Genomic DNA, 24,027 nt, shown 5'->3' on the forward strand with positions numbered 1-24,027 from the left:
CTGGGTGCTCAACAAGGAAAATTTGTGTGAGCCCTACGAACAAGGGTGTCCACAAAATACTCAAGATGCAGATGTAGATAAAGGACAACATATGCTCAACAAGTTGAAATGAACATCCTGGGTCAACTGCACAGTAACCAAAATGAATGGATCAAAGGCCCAGAATGAAAAATATGTCCTAAACATCAGAGAACCATCTCCAGTCCGAACTACACCCTCCACATGTTGCAGGTTAAGTGCCTCCTTGGGTCATCAGTGCATTCGATGCCCTTCATCACTTGAAAAGAGGCAAAAATCCCAACAAGTCGGACCACTTTACATGCCCTCAGTACCTGCTATTCAGTTCCTTGGTTGTTTGACCCACTAAAGACGTACAGTTTTATGTGCCACTGAAGCAATCACCTTTTACGAGATACTTGAGACTCCACATTTCCATTGAATATAGCTCTGTTCACAACATTTACTTCAAAATTGGTTGAGATGGACATGCATTCAGTAACATCAACAGTTTCTGTCAGGATTGAAACCAGTTGTCAGTTGTGAGGAATGAGTCTTGTCTCATATACTGTTAGGATCACGTTAAAACTGCTGTTAGAACACTTTGTTACATGGCAGTTACACCACTCCTTGCAGTCACAGTGGACAGTCCGTAATCATACACCAACAAATGGGGCAACTTTATTCTAAGTGTGGTCATGGGCACATTGAAATGCAACAGATTTTTTCTGCCACATACCCACTTTAACTTATCTCACTGTGCTAATTCCATACAGACAGCTGGCACATACGTTCTACTTCAATCCCATGATTTACATCAAGGTTGAGGATCGCACATGATCACATGACATGTTGACATAAAAGTAATATTACCTGTTTGTTCAGATGCATGAATGCATGAATGCTTAATTGAAAACTCAGAGTATTTTCAGTAACTCTAGCAGCTTCTCTTGCAGCTTGGGAAGTCTTGTGTGCAGATTCTGAATAGGCTATTGATTAAGGGGGGAGGGATGTGAAAACAAGGGTTTTTGGATGATCCTTTTTGATATAAACGTTACAGAAATTGTTTACATATTCCAAATTCATTTGAGAGTTCTGAAAAATATGTGTTATTAATATCTACCACATAAAGAATTTATTGTTAAAATCTAAGTAACTTTAGTCGACATCTACGGCACAGGCAGTGGAAACTATTGCTATTTTGTCTAAAAGACATGAATAAATAATGACCATGTTGTTTAACAACTCAATAGAGTCCTGCTCTGTTTATACTCTGTGATTCAGTTGCCTCACGTTAATTTTTATTTCAAGTTTTCAGTTGAGTTGAAGTTGCAAGTTTAAAAAAAAATATGGCTAATTTAAACTTGAAAATATACCACTACAACAGGATGATGCCTCCCTTCTCCTGTGCCCCATCCATACTTAGGCAGAGTTGAGATGTACAGTGTTCTGTATTTTCTACACTCCACGGACACAGCACCGTATGATTACAACATACTTGGCTTGTCTATTGATGGTTTTGGTGGAACAAAACTTTCAAATTGGTAAATACATCAGCAAAGAACTGTTTAAATGGATAACCACTGGACAACAAAATTCTTCTGCGTTGGAAACTACACACTTTCAAAAAAAACGTGTATTTTCATCAAAATGAGGCACATCACTTAGAAGAATATATTATTGAAACGAATATTGAAAAGAATATTATTGAAACGATCAATCGAAATCATATGTCTGATAATTTTCTATCTTCTTGATTGCTCATTGATATCACTATCGGTAATGAAATGAAATAAAATTATTAATTTATCCGCGCTGAGCCTTATGGTCATGGACTGAATTACGTAAAGAACTACAGCCGCCACCACCACTTTTTTTTACGTCACATTCCCGGCGTCTATCTAGCTTCAACTGGTGTAGAACTTTTAAATCTGCGTTTCTTAGAAACTGCGTTTTCAACATAGCTCCTATTGCCGCCTACCAACAGGGAATGCACGAACACTTTTAGGTTCTCTAATGCACTGACGCAGTGCATCATTCGTAATGTGACCGACTAATTAAGGTATCTGATGGCACAACAAAAGAAACTAAGGCCCAATTAGCAAACCGCGACGAATCACATATGACAACCGTATTGTACGTGTACCTGCTCCACTGTTTCTCAGGCAACAAACCAGTTGCAGGCTTCTAATTACAGCCCATAAAAGCGTTATAATGACGTAAATAGGGTGGAGAAAATTTGCGTCACGAAATTTTAACGCTGGATAGCTGATGCCAATAGGAACCACAATAACTAATGTTGTGTAGGTCGACGATGCAAAATTTTTAAACTACGGAAACTTGGCGCCGCGAGCTCCGATTGGCGGCCGGATGCGCCCTGTTGCCAAATGCTCTCGACAAGGCATGACCGCGAATGCTTTGTCTACCGGAGATGTTACCACGTTGGGGCAATGACGGTGCGATGGTCTTTATTTATAGTATGTGTGAACTGACAACCGACGAACGGCAACAGGGCAATCCCACGGCCAATCGGAGGGCGTGGCGCCAAGTTTCCGTAGTTTAAAAATGGTGCGTTGTCGACCTACACAACATTAGTAATTTTGGTTCCTACTTGCATCAGCTATCCAGGATTAAAATTTCGTGCCGGCCGGGGTGGCCGTGCGGTTCTAGGCGCTACAATCTGGAACCGCAGCGGTTCTAGGCGCTACAATCTGGAACCGCAGGACCGCTACGGTCGCAGGTTCGAATCCTGCCTCGGGCACGGATGTGTGTGATGTCCTTAGGTTAGTTAGGTTTAAGTAGTTCTAAGTTCTAGGGGCCTGATGACCTCAGATGTTAAGTCCCATAGTGCTCAGAGCCATTTGAACCATTTTTTTTTAAATTTCGTGATAATTTTCATCCCTCTGTACATGAACACATTTCGCTAACTGAAGATGGGTGAAAACCTGAAAACACTCCTGACAAACTTACTGTATTTCTTTACGATAATAAAATCAGAGCTACTACAGACTGTACAGTAGCGTAACGGTTTTATGCACATGGAAAAGTTTTTTTTCATTGTTGAACACAGCTAGGCGTTCCTTTCAGAACGGATACACTCGCCTTTGTTATGTAATGTATGTTACGTAAAACTAATTACTAGTATATAATTCATACGAAAAGCAACAAAATTAAAAATTATTCGCGGACTCCTAGCTACGGTTGCCAGGTCCAGATCTGGCATTTTGTGGTCATGACGCCTTTTGTTAGTCTTTTTTAGCGATGGAGTAGAGAAAGTATAACAAAGGCACGTTCCGAGTTAATTATGTACGTCAGTATAAGGAGATACAGGGTCTTTTTTCACAAGCTGCGACATGATTGTGAATGGGATAGCGATCTGAAAATGTAGAATAAATTTCTTTACTTTAGGTCTATGGTCACAAGTACGTCCTCTGATTACCTGTTTCGGTCAGCAATGACCGCCTTTGCATCCAATGCCTAATTTCCTTTTCTTGACAACGTTCTACTGTAATCATTGAACGCCTTTCTCATGTACAGAAACTTGTACACCTACCTAATAACGTGTAGGGCCCCGTGAGCATACAGAACTGCCGCAACACGGCGTGGCATGGACTCGACTAATGTCTGAAGTAGCGCTGGAGGGAATTGACACCATGAATCTTGCAGGGCTGTCCATAAATTCGTAGGAGTACGAGGAGGTGGAGATCTCTTCTGAACAGGACGTTGCAAGGCATCCCAGATATGCTCAATAATGCTCAGGTCTGGGGAAAATGGTGGCCACCGGAAGTGTTAAAACTCAGAAGAGTCTTCATGGAGCCACTCTGTAGCAACTCTGGACGTGTGGGATGTCGCATTGTCCTGCTGGAATCACCCAAATCCGTCGGAATGCACAGTGGACATCAATGGATGCAGGAGATGAGACAGGATGTTTACGTATGCGTCGCCTGTCAGACTGGTATCTAGACGTATCAGGGGTCCCATATTAGTTCCCACTTCATTACAGAGCCTCCATCACCTTGAACAGTCCCCTGCCGACATAGAGGGTCCATGGATTTATGAGGTTGTCTCCATATCCGTACACGTCCATCCGCTCGATACAATTTGAAACGAGACTCGTCCGACCAGGCAACATATGTCCAATCATCAACAGTCTAAGAGTCGGCGTTGACGGACCCAGGCGAGGCATACTGTGTCGTGCGGTTATCGAGGGTACACGAGTGGGCATTCTGTTCCGAAAGCCCATATAGATGATGTTTCGATGAATTGTCCACATGCTGACACTTGTTGATGGCCCAGCATTTAAATCAGCAGCAATTTGGGAAAGGGTTGCACTTTTGTTGCGTTGAACGATTCTCTTCAGTATCGTTGGTCCCGTACTTGCAGGATCTTTTTCCGGCCGCAGCGGTGTCGGAGATTGATGTTTCACTGGTACACTCGTGAAATGGTCGTACGAAAAAATCCCTACTCCATCGCTACCTCGGAGATGCTGTGTCCCATCGCTCGTGCACGGACCCTAACATCACGTACAAACTCACTTAAATCTTGATAACTTGCCATTGTAGCAGCAGTAACCGATCTAACAACTGCGCCAGACACTTGTGTTATATAGGCGTTGCCGACCGCAGCGCAGTATTCTGCCTGTTATATACAGGGTGTTACAAAAATGTATGGCCAAACTTTCTGGAAACATTCCTCACACACAAATAAAGAAAATATGTTATGTGGACATGTGTCCGGAAACGCTTAATTTCCATGTTAGAGCTCATTTTAGTTTCGTCAGTATGTACTGTACTTCCTCGATTCACCGCCAGTTGGCCCAATTGAAGGAAGGTAATGTTGACTTCGGTGCTTGTGTTGACATGCGACTCATTGCCCTACAGTACTAGCATCAAGCACATCAGTACGTAGCATTAACAGGTTAGTGCTCATCACGAACGTGGTTTTGCAGTCAGTGCAATGTTTACAGATGCGGAGTTGGCAGATGCCCATTTGATGTATGGATTAGCACGGGGCAATAGCCGTGGCGCGGTACGTTTGTATCGAGACAGATTTCCAGAACGAAGGTGGCCCGACAGGAAGACGTTCGAAGCAATTGATCGGCATCTTAGGGAGCACGGAACATTCCAGCCTATGACTCGCGACTGGGGAAAACCTAGAACGACGAGGACACCTGCAATTGACGAGGCAATTCTTCGTGCAGTTGACGATAACCCTAACGTCAGCGCCAGAGAAATTGCTGCTGTACAAGGTACAAGGTAACGTTCTTCCCCCATGAACCATGGACCTTGCCGTTGGTGGGGAGGCTTGCGTGCCTCAGCGATACAGATGGCCGTACCGTAGGTGCAACCACAACGGAGGGGTATCTGTTGAGAGGCCAGACAAACATGTGGTTCCTGAAGAGGGGTAGCAGCCTTTTCAGTAGTTGCAGGGGCAACAGTCTGGATGATTGACTGATCTGGCCTTGTAACATTAACCAAAACGGCCTTGCTGTGCTGGTACTGCGAACGGCTGAAAGCAAGGGGAAACTACAGCCGTAATTTTTCCCCAGGGCATGCAGCTTTACTGTATGGTTAAATGATGATGGCGTCCTCTTGGGTAAAATATTCCGGAGGTAAAATAGTCCCCCATTCGGATCTCCGGGCGGGGACTACTCAAGAGGACGTCGTTATCAGGAGAAAGAAAACTGGCATTCTACGGATCGGAGCGTGGAATGTCAGATCCCTTAATCGGGCAGGTAGGTTAGAAAATTTAAAAAGGGAAATGGATAGCTTAAAGTTAGATATAGTGGGAATTAGTGAAGTTCGGTGGCAGGAGGAACAAGACTTTTGGTCAGGTGATTACAGGGTTATAAATACAAAATCAAATAGGGGTAATGCAGGAGTAGGTTTAATAATGAATAAAAAAATTAGGAATCCGGTTTAGCTACTACAAACAGCATAGTGAACGCATTATTGTGGCCAAGATAGACACAAAGCCCATGCCTACTACAGTAGTACAAGTTTATATGCCAACTAGCTCTGCAGATGATGAAGAAATTGATGAAATGTATGACGAGATAAAAGAAATTATTCAGGTAGTGAAGGGAGACGAAAATGTAATAGTCATAGGTGACTGGAATTCGTCAGTAGGAAAAGGGAGAGAAGGAAACATAGTAGGTGAATATGGATTGGGGGGAAGAAATGAAAGAGGAAGCCGCCTTGTAGAATTTTGCACAGAGCATAACTTAATCATAGCTAACACTTGGTTCAAGAATCATAAAAGAAGGTTGTATACCTGGAAGAATCCTGGAGATACTAATAGGTATCAGATAGATTATATAATGGTAAGACAGAGATTTAGGAACCAGGTTTTAAATTGTAAGACATTTCCAGGGGCAGATGTGGATTCTGACCACAATCTATTGGTTATGAACTGCAGATTGAAACTGAAGAAACTGCAAAAAGGTCGGAATTTAAGGAGATGGGACCTGGATAAACTGAAAGAACCAGAGGTTGTAGAGAGTTTCAGGGAGAGCATAAGGGAACAATTGACAGGAATGGGGGAAAGAAATACAGTAGAAGAAGAATGGGTAGCTCTGAGGGATGAAATAGTGAAGGCAGCAGAGGATCAAGTAGGTAAAAAAGACGAGGGCTAATAGAAATCCTTGGGTAACAGAAGAAATATTGAATTTAATTGATGAAAGGAGAAAATATAAAAATGCAGTAAATGAAGCAGGCAAAAGGGAATACAAACGTCTCAAAAATGAGATCGACAGAAAGTGCAAAATGGCTAAGCAGGGATGGCTAGAGGACAAATGCAAGGATGTAGAGGCTTGTCTCACTAGGGGTAAGATAGACACTGCCTACAGGAAAATTAAACAGATCTTTGGAGAGAAGAGAACCACTTGTATGAATATCAAGAGCTCAGATGGCAACCCTGTTCTAAGCAAAGAAGGGAAGGCAGAAATGTGGAAGGAGTATATAGAGGGTTTATACAAGGGCGATGTACTTGAGGACAGTATTATGGAAATGGAAGAGGATGTAGATGAAGATTAAATGGGAGATAAGATACTGCGTGAAGAGTTTGACAGAGCACTGAAAGACCTGAGTCGAAACAAGGCCCCGGGAGTAGACAACATTCCATTAGAACTACTGATGGCCTTGGGAGAGCCAGTCATGACAAAACTCTACCATGTGGTGAGCAAGATGTATGAGACAGGCGAAATACCCACAGACTTCAAGAAGAATATAATAATTCCAATCCCAAAGAAAGCAGGTGTTGACAGATGTGAAAATTACCGAACTATCAGTTTAATAAGTCACAGCTGCAAAATACTAACGCGAATTCTTTACAGACGAATGGAAAAACTGGTAGAAGCGGACCTCGGTGAAGATCAGTTTGGATTCCGTAGAAATGTTGGAACACGTGAGGCAATACTAACCTTACGACTTATTTTAGAAGAAAGATTAAGAAAAGGCAAACCTACGTTTCTAGCATTTGTAGACTTAGAGAAAGCTTTTGACAACGTTAACTGGAATACTCTCTTTCAAATTCTGAAGGTGGCAGGGGTAAAATACAGGGAGCGAAAGGCTATTTACAATTTGTACAGAAACCAGATGGCAGTTATAAGAGTCCAGGGGCATGAAAGGGAAGCAGTGGTTGGGAATGGAGTGAGACAGGGTTGTAACCTCTCCCCGATGTTATTCAATCTGTATATTGAGCAAGCAGTAAAGGAAACAAATGAAAAATTCGGAGTAGGTATTAAAATTCATGGAGAAGAAGTAAAAACTTTGAGGTTCGCCGATGACATTGTAATTCTGTCAGAGACAGCAAAGGACTTGGAAGAGCAATTGAACGGAATGGACAGTGTCTTGAAAGGAGGATATAAGATGAACATCAACAAAAGCAAAACGAGGATAATGGAATGTAGTCAAATTAAATCGGGTGATGCTGAGGGGATTAGATTAGGAAATGAGACACTTAAAGTAGTAAAGGAGTTTTGCTATTTAGGGAGTAAAATAACTGATGATGGTCGAAGTAGAGAGGATATAAAATGTAGACTGGCAATGGCAAGGAAATCGTTTCTGAAGAAGAGAAATTTGTTAACATCGAGTATAGATTTAAGTGTCAGGAAGTCGTTTCTGAAAGTATTTGTATGGAGTGTAGCCATGTATGGAAGTGAAACATGGACGATAACCAGTTTGGACAAGAATCGAATAGAAGCTTTCGAAATGTGGTGCTACAGAAGAATGCTGAAGATTAGATGGGTAGATCACGAAACTAATGAGGAGGTACTGAATAGGATTGGGGAGAAGAGGAGTTTGTGGCACAACCTGACTAGAAGAAGGGATCGGTTGGTAGGACATGTTTTGAGGCATCAAGGGATCACAAATTTAGCATTGGAGGGCAGCGTGGAGGGTAAAAATCGTAGAGGGAGACCAAGAGATCAATACACTAAGCAGATTCAGAAGGATGTAGGTTGCAGTAGGTACTGGGAGATGAGGAAGCTTGCACAGGGTAGAGTAGCATGGAGAGCTGCATCAAACCAGTCTCAGGACTGAAGACCACAACAACAACAACAACAACAACAACAACAAGGTAACGTTGACCACGTCACTGTATGGAGAGTACTACGGGAGAACTAGTTGTTTCCGTACCATGTACAGCGTGTGCAGGCACTATCAGCAGCTGATTGGCCTCCACGAGTACACTTCTGCGAATGGTTCATCCAACAATGTGTCAATCCTCATTTCAGTGCAAATGTTCTCTTTACGGATGAGGCTTCATTCCAACGTGATCAAATTGTAAATTTTCACAATCAGCATGTGTGGGCTGACGAGAATCCGCACGCAATTGTGCAATCACGTCATCAACACAGATTTTTTGTGAACGTTTGGGCAGGCATTGTTGGTGATGTCTTGATTGGGCCCCATGTTCTTCCACCTACGCTCAATGGAGCACGTTATCATGATTTCATACGGGATACTCTACCTGTGCCGCTAAAACATGTGCCTTTACAAGTACTACACAACATGTGGTTCATGCACGATGGAGCTCCTGCACATTTCAGTCGAAGTGTTCTTACGCTTCTCAACAACAGATTCGGTGACCGATGGATTGGTAGAGGCGGACCAATTCCATGGCCTCCACGCTCTCCTGACCTCAACCCTCTTGACTTTCATTTATGGGGGCATTTGAAAGCTCTTGTCTACGCAACCCCGATACCAAATGTAGAGACTCTTCGTGCTCGTATTGTGGACGGCTGCGATACAATACGCCATTCTCCAGGGCTGCATCAGCGCATCAGGGATTCCATGTGACGGAGGGTGGATGCATGTATCCTCGCTAACGGAGGACGTTTTGAACATGTCCTGTAACAAAGTGTTTGTAGTCACGCTGGTACGTTCTGTTGCTGTGTGTTTCAATTCCATGATTAATGTGATCTGAAGAGAAGTAATAAAATGAGCTCTAACATGGAAAGTAAGCGTTTCCGGACACATGTCCACATAACATATTTTCTTTCTTTGTGTGTGAGGAATGTTTCCTAAAAGTTTGGCCGTACCTTTTTGCAACACCCTGTATATCTCTATATTTGAATACGCATGCCTGTATCAGTTACTTTAGCGCTTCAGTGTATATCTTGCCTATGTCTGTACCTAATACAGAGTGCCTTAGATATTTACTTCATCTTCTTTGGTTGAGCTCTGTTCTCTGTTTATAAAACATGTTTGACAAACTAGATAATCTTGTTAATGGACCGGTACGGTGTTTTATCATTCTTTTCTCTGAACGGCCTGTCGCGGGGTATGAGGGGCCGTCTAGAGGTTACATTCCTCTAACAGCTTCTCGTCCGTGCGGCATACTGACAGTAGCACGAACAGAGGGCGCTGATTATTTGCTACCGTATGTTTTCATTCATTGGGCTTCTTTCGGTATTTGTTTTTGTCATTTTTATGTTATGCTGTGTACTCCGTAAGCTGGTTATTATTTTTTGATAATCTAACTTTTGTCATATCTTAATTTATTGCATTTTATTATTGTAATGACTTTTACGCCTGGTAAGCCTGCTACAGAGTTCACTGATTGTATTCTTTTTATTTTATATCGTATAATTATATCGTTGAAAAGTACATGTATGCCTACAGGAGCGACGTCTGTTGTGCTAGCGACACGAACATTTTGTTGGATAGGTTAGGTTGGCTGGTTAATTTGGGGGGAGGGGACAAACATTTTGTGGCTGCTGTATACAGTAGTTTGTTTTGAACAGTAGTACTCTTAACAAGATGACTCTAGTATACACCATAATTTAGATATGTGACGATGCTGTCGCTAATTTTGTGTTTAGCATTTGACGATGCCACTATGGCTCAGGATGTACATAAAGTCCGGGAACATTTTCAATTATTTATTGCACAAGAACCAAATATTGTACAGATATCATACATATGTCATTTTGAAGAGAAATCCTGAAAGTTTTTTTTTTTCCATGTATACCCCCCTCAGCGTAGTTTGGTAATTTGCCGATAGTCAGCGCTAGTCGCACACGTGGCGATTTCAGGTGCAGAGTAAGCTTTCCGTGTGTTGGGAGTTCGGCAAAAACAACTGTGCTACAGCTGTTCAACGGATGTTTAGAACCAAGTACGGTAAGAAGACACCAACAAGGAAGGCCATTTACCACTGGAACAACAAATTTGTTACGACGGGTTGCTTGTGCTCGGCAAGGAGGAGACCCCAGTGTGAGTAAAGCGAATATGGAGGGTGTACGAGAGACATTCATAAGGAGTCCAAAGAAATCGGTGCGTCGTGCATCCCGTGAACTCGAAATGGGGCTCCACCCCATTTTCGTCGTGAAGTTCGTGGGTACTTGAACAGGGGAGTTGTCGCATCGATGGATCGACCGTGCTACAGAAGGGGACAGCTGTTTCATGAAATGGCCTCCCCGATCACCAGATCTCAGTCGGTGTGACATTTTTCTGCGGGGACACATTAAAGATCTGGTTATGTACCGCCTCTACCACGTGATGTAGCAGAGCTCCGGGAGAGAATACGGGAAGCGACTGCCACAGTCGACGATGCCATGCTGGGACGGGTACGGCAAGAAATCGATTACCGTATGGACGTTTGCCGGGTCACTCATGGTTCGCATATCGAATGTTTGTAAAAAAACTTTCAGAGTTTCTCTTCAAAATGCAGTATGTATGACATCTGTACAATGTTCAATTCTTTGCAATAAATAATTGAAAGTGGTCCCGGACTTTATGTACACACTGTATTAGGACATGTTATACAACAGGTATGCCTCGTCATATTTGAAGCGCATAATTTTCACATGTATGTCAGTACTACTTTTCTTCCTTGCCTATTTTATTGTTTTAAGCTGCAGCCATCCACTAGTTGTATTTGTATTTTGCTGCAGATCCGAAGATCGTTGCTGACCAAAATCGGTAGTCTGAGACCTACAATATTTGTGATCATATAAGTGAAACAAAGAAATGTAGGCTGTTTATTGATTGCTTTTTTAGATTAAGCACGTTTAAGATTGATCTCCCGGCAAAACTGATGGTATTTGATTATTGATAATCGGCTGGATATAACCAACTGACTATTTCTATTTAAAACAGATAGTTCGGCTTTTAGGGCAACGTGTCTGGCTAAATATAACACCGAGTCAGGCTTTTCTATTTTTGGACCCGGCAACCCTACTCTAGCTGACACTCGGCGCGGGGGCTGATGGGAGCGATCCTTTAAAAGCATCTTCCATTTACGGTTGCACCCATCAGCCACCACGTCAATTTTCAGCTTGGACCAGTACACTCCGATTCCTCAAAGAATAGAACTCCCACTAATAAAATAGCTTTGAAATTCTGATTACTTTACAAATGAGTTAATGTGTTACATATTTAACGTTAAGCATGGAAGCAAAAAACGAGGACTGATGACTTCAGAAGTTAAGTCCCGCAGCGCTTAGAGCCATTTGAAGCGAGAAACAGTTTGGAAAAGATTCGAAATAATGTTGAAAGTTCTCTAGAAGTGGATACATGTTCCATTTATCTAACACTGGATGAGTACGATCTTGGGAAATCTGCGATCCGCTTTAAGCAAAAGCTAGTTTCTCACGCATCTCAATGGTTATGACGTCGTATGTCCTGAACTGTCTGTCGTACAATTATATAATTTTACACGTACTTTCAGTGGCATATGTATTTTATGCAGTCCGCAAAATGTGTTACGAATAGAGGTAAGAGTAAAGAAAGTAACAAATTAAAATGTGGTGCCTAATGCTGAAGCTTGAGTGCATAACAGCGAAAATGTAGTAAGCGATACGCTTCTTTTCCTTTCATCTTTGTGTAGGGGGTTTCAGCGAGAAAAAGCTTCATAAAAGTTCGAAATTATACGTAAAGTTTGTTGGAAGCCGCTTAGTACTCTCATTCTCTTATACTGTATGAATATAGTCCGAATATTTGTGCGCTGTCATGTCTCAACACACACACACACACACACACACACACACACACACACACACACAGTTTCTATCTGTAACACTTGTCTAGTGTGTTAAATCTTTCACGTAAATTTATCCCTTATGTATTTATTAAACGTCCATTTCATTAAATCATTGACATAGGACACACTTTCTTGCGTACATTAATACACAGTTTTAAATACAAGACACATTACAATAAAACTGAGTCAATAAAGTACCAATACCATAGATAATATTTGGCGTATAATACAGTACAAAAAAGCTTTGCAATATAATACATTAAAATAACAGAAATAACAGAACAATGGATAACAAAAGAAATTTTTGATATGGTGTATAAAAGCAAGAGGGAAATAATTTTAATTTATGTGATAGTATGTCTTCTAGAACCATTTTGAATGTTTTTATTTCTTTTTTGTCTTGATGTGGTGAGGAAGCTCATTGTAAAGATTTTTCACAGTCTGCAGACGTCAGTTTTGTCTGAGAGTTGTGTTAGCATATTCACTGTGAATGCCCAGTTTTTCCCTGGTGTCATATGAGTAGTCTACTTGATTTGTACGCATAAAGTTGTGCCGGCCAGGTTGGCTGATAATGAACCTCACGCTTCTCTCACCGCTCCATATGTAATGCACATACTATACCATGAAATGATCTACATGTTCCTTTTAACAGAGTGGTCCATATGGAAAATAAAAAAATAAATAAAAAACATAAAAAAAGCGGTTCTAGGCGCTTCAGTCTGGAACCGTGCGACCGCTACGGTCGCAGGTTCGAATCCTGCCTCGGGCATGGATGTGTGTGATGTCCTTAGGTTAGTTAAGTTTAAGTAGTTCTCAGTTATAGGGGACTGATGACCTCAGATGTTGCGACGCGATAATGTATAGAGTTGTGAGGAGCGTACCGCATTACTGCTGAAACAACTAAACAAAATTTATTCTTAAAGGGCAACGGAAATAGTTTCTGAAAGCTAATCTTCTGTATTTTATAGCACGACGAATGTACACATCCTTCTTGGTTCTCCTTCGTAACATGACTAACGGATCGCTATGCTTGTATATACTGAGAAAAACTTGCAGCGCTTTCGAATCTTGCCATCGTTGCAGAAAGATAGATTTAAAAAATAATGGCACCATGAAATTAAGCCTCAATATCGCAGTGCAGTTCCTGTAAGCAGAACCAGAAGTCGTCGAAACAGTATTGCATCGTGTCAACGCGCTCACAAACAACAGCAGTGTTATGGCAGTTTCGTCACTGTAGGTTAATGGCGGCTCAGTTGCGTAGTCACTGACATTAGTGACACAAGCAACTGAGCAATTCCGTCTAGCGAGGAGGTCATTGTACTTCCGTGTCTTTCTTCACGGCGTCCTGCTCTGAATAGTATTCACGCCGGTAGGAACGAGGTACAGGTACCGGTAATTTTCGTTACAAGATACAGAAGTGAGGTTTCCGGAAAATGATCGAATGCAGAGGGGCATGTCATTTTATTTCATGGGTAGTACCGCAGATGGGCAGTAACGTTATTTCATGGGTAACACATATGTATCAACCGACAGCATGTTTTAGCTCTCGAAAAGACGAGGCAGGGATCTTTTGCTCGTTAATGTTGGCATTGAACCTTTCTGCAAAAGTATCCGAGAAACGTGCTCAAGTTGAAATAGGCCATTGAAATTAGTTCCATAACTGGAAACTGTTTTAATCATTCATGTAGGCATCTGATATGAATAATCTGAGTTTGCCTCGATTTCTGAGTGGAGCTTCACCAATAATGAAACAAAAACCATCAAAAGTTCGGTCTTACTCCTTTTTTCCAAATTATTTCGAAAGTAGGCGTTTACTAGAAAAATCCAACGTTACCAAAAATGAAGAGCGTTTAATTCTGCATCAATCGAATAACAAAACTTTGCTATTTAATTAATTTTCGTAGACAAAGCTACATCTGACAACGGTAATTTCTCACACTTTTCAAAACACACTCGTTTCGTTGTTATGAAAGGTGGAGCATCTGAGACTTAGCCAATTTGACGCAAATTTTTATAAGAGAAAAGTTGGAGAGCATTAAATCGTTTTCAAAAAGTCAAACAAAATGATAAAAACTAGCCATTATTCAATTATATGTAAATCACATGGTTAACGACCAACACCATTTTTTACTTTAACTTCAGTGACTTCTTCCCACTCTTGTTCGTTTACTTATCGGTATCTTCATTCTTCAGTTCGGTGCTCCACCATTGTCTGAGACACTTGCCGGGGCGCATAGTGTTGATACTTCTAGCAGGCGTCAGGAGTTAGCTGACCATTGTTCATTTACGTTCTCCAGTGGAAATCAGTGCAATGTCTGAGAGTTGTATTTGTGGTGAAAGTGCTGTGGACGGGGTGGATGTCGTCATAATGAAGGAGAGTGGGGTACGAACATTTACAGAGAGAAGTAAGATGAGAAAAGGTAGTAAACATGTTGGTTTGGTGAAATGCACTGCTACTGCTGTTCATGGAAACTGTTTCTGACCGCTTCAGCCCAGTCTCCAACATCTCTACTGAAGCCAGGCAAAGGTAGAGAGGGCGAGGTAGTCTAGAGCTACCTAAATTTCAAGTTTTCTCTAACGTCGAAAGACAATATACCGTTCGTTCCTAGACGCCTTCAGTGACTGTGATAACGACTTCGTCTTTTTCCGGCAAAGGAAAACTGAAACTCATCAGGTTACCTTCGATTCAGAAGGCTGTTCCACTCAGCGACTGTTATATTGACTTGTAAAGTATAGATTGCAGCGATCAGTCGTCCTTTTTAAATTTTATTGTGCAGATCTAGATTTCGGCTAGAAGCTAGCCAGTCTCAATGCACTATTATTTCCGCGCAATGCATGTAATGCCTGTTGGTCGGGCTTCATCCACAGTTCATTGAATACTACAGTAGTATTCAAATATCGGTCCAGTGATTTCGGAGACGTGGAACATACATATATGCATACGTACATTTTTATAACATAAAAGCATGTATTAATAAATAATACATGTATGAATATCTTTTCTTTCGTGACACGATCTTTATGAACTACAGCCTATACGGTGCACTTAGCTACGCCGAGAATAACAGTGACAACCCCATAAAAATCTGTCCAATAATTTTGGACATTACCGTGTTCAGACAGAGAGACAAAGTTTCAGTCAAACTTTAAATCGTGATATCTTTTTTCCGTTACCCGATTTTAATGAACTAAAGCTTATACGGTGCCCCAGACTATACTCAAGTGACCTGCGAAAACCCAATGGAAATTCGTCTAGTAGTTTTGAAGATTAGCGTGTTTAAAGACAAGCAGAGAGACACGACAGTTTTACAGATTATTAGGGCCTAGATATATGTACAGGGTGGTCCGAAACAGTTTGAAATGCGTGTTAATGTGTTGCAGGGTGGGATGTGCCGAGAAAGAACATTTAAGAAAAAAAAATTAGCTACCTCGCGGGGTTTCCAAGTTAGTTAACACTGAAGTTAGCCAATCAGGTCTGTGCAAATTCAAGCGGGCCGCCAGACACGATTACTGTCAGTTGTTCTCATAGCGTCGATGATAGTGCACGAGTTGAGCAGCCTTTGGCTCGGTTTCGGGGTCCTTACTACCGTCCCATGCCCAATTTTGGAATCGCTCTGTTGTTCGGTTTTAGGAAACCAAACGAGGAACGCGTTTGACGACATTACGCTGGCTGGATGAATTTGGGCGCACAACGGCCTCATTCTCTAACTTCAATGCTAATTATCTCGAAAACAACGCAATGCATAGATTGCTTTTCCTCAACAATTATTTCTCAGCATAATCTATCATGTAACAACCTTTACAAGCTTTTTGGACTGTTTCTTACTGTGTGTGTGTGTGTGTGTGTGTGTGTGTGTGTGTGTGATTGTTCTGATGACACGTACCACATCATAACGTTTATCGTGCATATGATTCATGGAACAAGTAGATAACCAACTCACTCACTCACTCACACCTACAACCTTTAGTACATGTTTACGATTCTCGTTTGGAAGGGACAATACGACGACTGGTCCCAGATTAATGCACGACTGCGAATCTGCGCAAAATTTCGTGGAGCCAAAATGTTGTAGTATTCTGCGTCGCTTGTTCTTCCGCGACACCGTAACGTCCAGCGGATAGAAGCTTTTCGATCTTTCACAACCATGTGTCGAAATTTTTTTGTCTCCTTTCTGATTATCAAAACTGCCGGACCAAAATGGGCTTCATTGTCTGTGTTTCTGCGACCACCTTTACATTCATGAATTAAGTCCTCTTTTATCTGCGTCTCACCACACCTTCTAGTCAGTCTCCAAGAGCCTGAGAAACCCCATGGGAAAGGCAATGGGCGTAGTAATGTATTTAGCGCAGAGAGAAGACTACGTGTTGGCATCAGTGCCGATCGTCTGCGTGTACGGCTTCGACCACGAGAACGGAAAATAACAAAGTTTATCAGGCCGCGAGACGCAGAACTAATTCTGAGCATCCGCATTTACATCCATACCATGGAGGCCACTGTGATGCCTATGGCTGAGGAGACTTCCCATTGCACACTGGCGTTTCATCCTGTTCCAGATGCGTAAGAAGCTTAAATACATCCAGTATGCACTGTGATTAGTGTGCTGTTATCTTCGTGGCAGGAGCATGAAGTTCCTCGCTCCTACCTTCCCAAATTCATAGTCGTTCTGCATACCTTTTGGGTCTAGCACTCCTCGAAGAAAGGATTCATTCTGAAAACAATCACTTGCGCTATGACACAGTCATTCCTCCGCAGTAGCCTTTCTTCCAGGATTACTAGTCCCGTAAGATACGAATTTCTGTGAAATTTGGAAGAGAGGAGAGAAGTACTGGCAGATGTAAACCAGTGAGGGCGGGTCGTGAGCCTTACCTGGATAACTCAGTCGGTAACATTGTCCACGAACGGAAATACGCCAGACTGAAGTCTCTGTCCAGCACACAGTTTTAATCTGTCGGGAAGTTAACACCGATACTGACTTCTTTAAAATGGTGATTACATATTAAACATACACTGTCTGATCAACAGCATCAAGGCGCGCAATGTAATGCGGAACTGACCACTAGATCTCACAGAGGCGCACCCGCTAGTATAAAAGGAGGCAGGGAATATTGAACTGTCAATAGAGAATCAGTAACAGCATAATGGGAAGGTCGGGTCAGCTCGGTGACTTCGAACGTGATCATTGTTGGATGTAACACATGAATCCCTTAGGGACATTTCAACCTAAAAGCTGCCCAAGTCGACTGTTGGTGACGTTATTGTGAATTGGAAACGTGAATGAACAACCACAGCTATACAAAGACCATGCAGACGCATGAGGGAGAATGAAGATTACAAGGTAATCTGCTTTGACGAACTAAAGGTATGACTACAGCCCCCTCCCCAAAACAGCATCCAAGGGGCATTTTATAAAAGACAGCTTAGCTTTTATTGTTCCTGTATGGATATTAAAGTCACAATTACCTGTATTTATATTCAATTAATAAACAGTCATATGTTCTACAACATCCAAAATGAATAAGATTTATCTGTTTATAGCTTGCTTCATTTCCAGCCTCAGAAAGAGAATGTGATGACAACTCACTCCCTGCATTGATGCAATTCATGAAAAAAGTGACTCTCAGGGCACTTAGACTGGAAGGTGTCTACTTCAGGGACTACAAAGGAAACCCCAGCACTGCACTCACTGCAGTTATTGACGCACATTATTGATACATTTACACAACTATTTGTCCTATGGTAGGGTGTATGATGCGCCAGTTTTCAACAACAGCAAACTGCTTAAGTGATTTGTAAGCAATCTCCTTTGTAGACTTATTACATTTTTTCAATATTCTACCTATAAAACGAAGGCTACCACCTGCGTTATCCACGACTGAGCCTGTATGATCATTCCACTTCACATCCTTACAAAGTGTTACACCGTGCCGATTCCAACTCTGACTCACTGATAGTACTGTCACACAATACTACGTTTTTTGTTTTGTAAAATGGTCTATTTGACATTTCCAGAGGGTGGTTGACACAAATCACGTGATATGAGCGGAAGGAATCACTCCTGACTTACGAAGTACTACCAGCAGTCCAACTAGCACAATGATTCTGCTTTGGAGGGTAAGAAGGGGCATAATGATCGAGCAGTTCCTCATAAGCCACAAATTTCTATAGTCAGCGCTAAGCGACGCTCGAGGTGGTGTAAAGGGTGACACCAGTGAACAGTTGATGATTGGAAAGTAATGATTTGAAGTGCCAAATCACGCTATGTCTTGGGCCATCCGTTTCACTTTGGCGAATGCCTGGAGAATGTTACCTGCGATCGTGTGTAATGCGAACAGTGTAGGACGGTAGAGGCGGTTTTACGATATGGATGCGTTTTCAGTTTTAGGATGCGGTACGCCTACTGTGCTTAAGAAAGCCCTACATGGAGAAGGATATGAATGCATTTCACACTTACAGTGTTGTGTACGGCGTAAACTAGAGGAACAATTCGGAGACGATGATTGGTTGTATGAGAATGACAGTGCATCTTATCATAAAGCAGCATCTGTGAGCTAATGGTCTGTGGACAACAACGTTTCGGAAACGGACTGGCCTGCCTAGAGTCGCGATCTGAACCCAGTGGAACACCTTTGGGGTGAATTCGACCGTCGACTACGTTCCGGATTCCAGCATCCAACATAGCTACCGTCTCTGGTTTCGGCTCTTGAGGAAAAACGGACATCTCTTTGACTATGTTCCCAGCAAAGTTCAAACCGTCATAAAAGCGGATGGTGGATACAACCCATATTAATGCCCGGCCACAACTCATCGATAGCCGACGGCCTTGCCGCAGTGGTTACACCGGCTCACGTCAGATCACCGAAGTTAAGCGCTGTCGGCCTGCGCTAGTACTTGGATGGGTGACCAACCGGTCTGCCGAGCGCTGTTGGCAAGCAGGCTGCACTCAGCGATGGTAAAATGGAAATGAGCGTTTGGCGTCATTGGCCGGGAGGTCCGTTGCGGGGCAGGTCTTATTACATTCGACGCCACATTGGGCGACCTGCACGCCGGATGGAAATGAAATGACGATGAAGACAACACAACACCCAGTCCATGAGCGGAGAAAATCCCCGACCCAACCGGGAAACGAACCCGGGCCCCTTAGGACGGCAGTTCGTCACGCTGACCATTCAGCTATCGGGGCGGACACTCAGCGCTGGTGAGGTAAACTGAGGAGCTATTTGATCGAGAAGTTGCAGCTCCGGTCTCGTGAATTGACATACGGCCGGGAGAGCGGCGTGCTGACCACGTGCCCCTCCATATCCGCATGCAGTGGCGCCTGTGAGCTGAGGATGACACGGCGGCCGGTACGTACCGTTGGGCCTTCATGGCCTGTTCGGGCGGAATTTAGTTTAGCTTTTCCTGAACCCATCGAATCCAAAGACATATGACAATCATGGGATCCCAAGCAATGCGAGCAGTAATACTGCGGACGTTAAAACGCATTGTCGATATGCCACAATTCTGCCATTTCAAATACAGGCACGTGCTAGTAAACGATTAGCCTCCTTAGATGAGGTATAATATGGCTTTTACACAAACATAAAACTGTGAAAGGTGTCTACACTGAGTCACAGCGCCAGAGATTGCGCCAAAGATTATTATTCCGCCGCCTCCACTGGCAGTAGTAGTTCAGAGGATGTCGAGTGCAGTTGTTGTTCTGTTGGGCGAGAGAGTAGATGCTGTACGGTTGGTGTAATGTATGGATGGAAGATGTTGCAATGATCACAGTGTATTTTTCGTCAATGTATACTGAGGTAAAAAAAAAAGTATTAAAGATTTCTTTAATGACAATGCCTCTTGGTCACAGGTTCAGTCAACAAAGCATCTGGCCCGTGTTCATGTATTAGACTTGTAATTCTGGTTTCTATGTGCAATTATAGTATTTCTGGTTTTTCAATTAGTTCATTGTAAATGGTGTTTAAAATATCTTGTCGTACTGAGGAAGAACCGAGCCAGATACATGTACGTTGAGTCACACTACCACACACAGCACAGTTACATTTGTGCTTTGTTGTTTCGTAGCTTTTACAATTGTAGGGGACTTAATTAATCAATTGTGTTAATGGAAATTTCTTGTCCTTCTTTATTTTTATTTTATGCAGTCAGATTGCGTGCTAATACTAGCCAGGGTTAACCGATTACGAGACTTCGTTACCGGTCACACAGCTACTAAAATTATTGCATTTATCCTTGTTTTTAATTAAGCCCCCATGCAACTGCAAATTCTGAATAAGAAAGCCGCTGCGTAATCTTTCTTTATACACAGGACGGAGATGGCGTTACTCCCATCTACTTTGTGTACATGCGCTGTCCATCATTTGTATGCGCAAGTACATAATACACTTGCCAATTTAAGTTTTAGTGGCCAGCAGTGTACTTTCTCAAGATTAAACTCTGTAATAGTAGCAAATGGAGGATCTATACAACACAAGTTACACAGCAATGGCTGCCCGATGACTTTTGTCTACATAAAGTGAGTGTTAAGCGGAAAAACAGGAGCAGGTGGTAGCCACAGTGCGGCGCCATCCTCGCTCGGGTGAATCTAGCTGACACCGACAATGTAAACCTGAGTGTTGGCAATTTGCTGCGAGTAACACGAGGAGGCACTTTGGATGCCGATCGCTGACGGCTTTGCGTGAAGGAGACGAAACAGCGTCGCTAAGGCTTCCCTGCAGATCGAAGGATCGTAGCTCCTCTGAGAAGAATTTAACGCACGCAGGTTTTCTAACTGTCTAACAAGTAATGCACAGGCGTTCTTAAAAAGACCGCGGCTGCAGTAGTTAAAGCACCTACCGCATATCAACAATAGCAGCGATTATCATAACGGGATGACCAAGTTAATTTTGAGCAATCGATTTCCACACAAAATAATGTAAAATATATGGTCTGCATGAAAGAGTACTTACGTTGCGTAGCTTCGAATACTGTATGAGCTTGACACACTTTTATCTTCCATTCTTTACTGTGTGACAGAATGAGGCAAAGCTACCGAGAAGTTCACAAAACCCTGATGATTTTTTTAAACTAAAACAAGAACAAGCTATTTTGTTGACATAAATCGCAACATTACAGCGAACGACTCTAAACTACTGACTGGAACACAAGCACATGAAAAGGAAGGGTGCCACACAGGTACCTTTCCACTTAGGTCTGAAAACCTGGGCACTATCGATCACAGCTTGTTTTTTGTTCTACTGAAAGCGTAATGAATATGGGAACTGTAAAACAGTGTACGTCCTTCAGTAAAATCGTTAAAGAAGTACTGTTGCTGTTATCTTCAGTCCGAAGCCTGGACTGAGGCAGCTATCTACGTTTTGTCTCCCCCGTGCAAGCCCCTTCATCTCTGCTTAACTACTGCAGCCTACATCAATTTAAACCTGCTTACTGCAGTCAAGCCGCCGTCTCCCTCTAGATTTTGTACCCCGGTACACTTCCCTCGATTACCAACCGACTATCCCTTCACGCCTCAGACTGCGTCTCGTCAACCGATGCCTTCCGTTAGTCATGTTGCCCCACAAATTTCTTTTATTCCCAGTTCGCTTCAGTTCCTCTTCATTAGTTCGCGATCTACCCATGTAGTCTCTAGCTTTACCTGTAGCACCACATCTCAAAAGCTATTATCATTCTGCTAGACATGTTTATCGTATATGTTTCACTTTGGTACAAGGTCACACTCCAGAAAAATACCTTCAGCACTTAAATTTACGTTAAGTGTTCCCAGATTTCTCTATTTTAGAAGTGTTTTTCTTTAAATCCCCAGTCTGCATCCTATGTCCTCACTACCTCGGCTATTGTCAGCTACTTTGCTGCCCAAATAGCAAAACTTTTCTACTACTTCTCCTGTTCTTAACGTAATTCCGTCAGTATCGCTCGATTTAATGCGAATGCATTCCTTTATTGCCTTGAAAAGAGATTATAAAATGAACATCAACAAAAGTATTCATTCAGTTCAATGGATCTTCCATGTCCTTCTCTGCCTCTGATAAAAACTTATTCCTTGGCAAAGCTCGAAGTTTCATTTTTTGTCCCTAAACTTTTAATTCCCTTTCCAAATTTGGCTTCATTCACTGCTTGCTCGGTGTGCAGACTGAGTAACATTGGGAACGGGTTATAACCCTGTCTCACTCCCAACTCAAGTACTGCTTCTCTTTCATGTACTTCAACTCATATTATAACTGCAGCATGACTCAGGTTCGATTCCACATGAAACTGTTATGCTCAGCGACTGCATTTATTAATATTGAGTCGCTAATAATCGCTCCATTCACGTGAAAAGGGGAAATTTATGGACCTGCTGGAGGAACTGGAAATTTTCTGCCACCAGCAGTCGTCTCATGGTAGGCTGCTCAATGAGCAGACAACGAGCTCCCATTTCTGGGAACTTTTTTAAACTGCTTTGGGCTCCGCCAATGCCAGCAGGTGCATCGGTCTGCCAGTGTTGGCATATTATAATAGTACCCCTCAAGGCTCATCTCTGACAACATGTTCAGTATTAACTAACAAAGTTTTTTCATTAATAAGCGGCGCACTTTAAAGCTTAAATAATTTAGCATCAAACTGAACCAACAGTTATATGGTCCTATGGGAGATCTGGATTTGGCGGGCCTGTGTGGCCGAGCGGTTCTAGGCGCTTCCATCTGGAACCGCGCGACCGCTACGGTCGCAGGTTCGAATCCTGCCTCGGGCATGGATGTATATGATGTCCTTAGATGAGTTAGGTTTAAGTAGTTCTAGTTCTAGGTGACTGATGATCTCAGATGTTAAGTCCGATAGTTCTCAGAGCCATTTGAACCATTTAAACCATCTGGATTTGCCGCGTCAGTTCAGTGTTAAACCTCGAGCTTCCGCCGATCACCTCCATCGTCTTCGTCAGGAGCAACTTCCTGTCAAACTGCTGCTGTCATGGACTTGTATAACCCAAAGACGGCTTGTGATTGGCCGGCAATTACGTCACCCTGTCGCAGATGGTGTCAACGTCTGCGCTGGTGGCGCCACCACTCCCGCCGTAGTGTAAACATCGCAAGAATATCTCTGGCTCTTCTCTGAATCGAGAGCTCGCTTCCATGCTCCGCTAAGATTATATACACTGTCACAATTGAAGATTTTCTTACACATTCTTATTTCTACGGCCTCTTTAATTACAGAGTCCCAGCACGTAGGAGCTTTGGGCAATACTGTTGTTTCTTCGAACAGTATTTTATGTTTGTGAGGGTGTATTCAGCAACTGCAGATTTCCCCATTTCTCGACTTTTAATATGCCGTTGATATTCTGCACAGCGGCCGGAAACGGCGAGGGTGGACTGACCGAGGAAATTGGTTCCGCATTCACAATGAACGTTCTAAATGGTCCAAATGGCTCTGAGCACTATGGGTTCAAAAATGGCTCTGAGCACTATGGGACTTAACATCTGAGGTCATCAGTCCCCTAGAACTTAGAACTACTTACACCTAACTAACCTAAGGAAATCACACACATCCATGCCTGAGGCAGGATTCGAACCTGCGAC

General features: G+C 42.6%; 1 protein-coding gene across 2 annotated transcripts in view; it reads right to left on the reverse strand.

The window, feature by feature from the left end:
- The window catches only part of LOC126253551 (sphingosine kinase 1-like), a 528,944-nt gene that overhangs the window by 37,270 nt on the left and 467,647 nt on the right, over window positions 1-24,027 (reverse strand). The window lies entirely within an intron of this gene.

The sequence above is a fragment of the Schistocerca nitens genome, chromosome 4, assembly GCF_023898315.1.
Source record: "Schistocerca nitens isolate TAMUIC-IGC-003100 chromosome 4, iqSchNite1.1, whole genome shotgun sequence".
Classification (NCBI taxonomy): Eukaryota; Metazoa; Arthropoda; class Insecta; order Orthoptera; family Acrididae; genus Schistocerca; species Schistocerca nitens.